The following is a 750-nucleotide window of genomic DNA, read 5'->3' as shown; positions in this document are numbered from 1 at the left end:
GCTCTCTCAGAAGGTGTGTACAGCAAGGATGATTGTGGTAAACTAACAAGCAAAGACTCAAATCATACAAGACTATAACGCCCCAGATGTAACTTTCCCTATTTGTACTCCAACTCTTGCTGTTTCCGGTGTCAAGTTATATTTATTTCTCGGGTTCGGGTCTTTGTCTCCGTGTGTTGTTTTCGTTTTCATGCATCTCATACCATGTCATCATGTGCATTGCATTTGCATACGTGTTCATCTCATGCATTCGAGCATTTTCCCCGTTGTCCGTTTTGCATTCCGGCGCTTCGTTCTCCTCCGGTGGTCATTTCTAGCTTTCTTTCGTGTTTGGGAATTAAACATTTCCAGATTGGACCGAGACTTGCCAAGCGGCCTTGGTTTACTACCGGTAGACCACCTGTCAAGTTTCATACCTTTTGGACTTCATTTGATACTCCAACGGTTAACCGAGGGACCGAAAAGGCCTCGTGTGTGTTGCAGCCCAACACCCCCCAAATTTGTTCCAAAACCCACCAAACTCTGCTCCATGTCCTAGATCGTTCGATCACGATCGCGTGGGCGAAAACCGCACCTCATTTGGACTCTCCTAGCTCCACTTATGCCTATATATACACCCCCCCTTTCGGATCTCAGATTCCTCCCCGTCCTCCTCCGAAAAAAAACCAGATCAACCCCCGCCACCGACGGACGTGTCCGGATCAGACCGGACAATGTCCGCCGCCGCCTCTTGTCCAGTCCGTGCGCGCC

The sequence above is a fragment of the Triticum aestivum genome, chromosome 3A (assembly GCF_018294505.1).
Source record: "Triticum aestivum cultivar Chinese Spring chromosome 3A, IWGSC CS RefSeq v2.1, whole genome shotgun sequence".
Lineage (NCBI taxonomy): Eukaryota > Viridiplantae > Streptophyta > Magnoliopsida > Poales > Poaceae > Triticum > Triticum aestivum.
The sequence above is the reverse complement of the archived record's forward strand: the minus strand, read 5'-3'. Positions refer to the sequence as shown.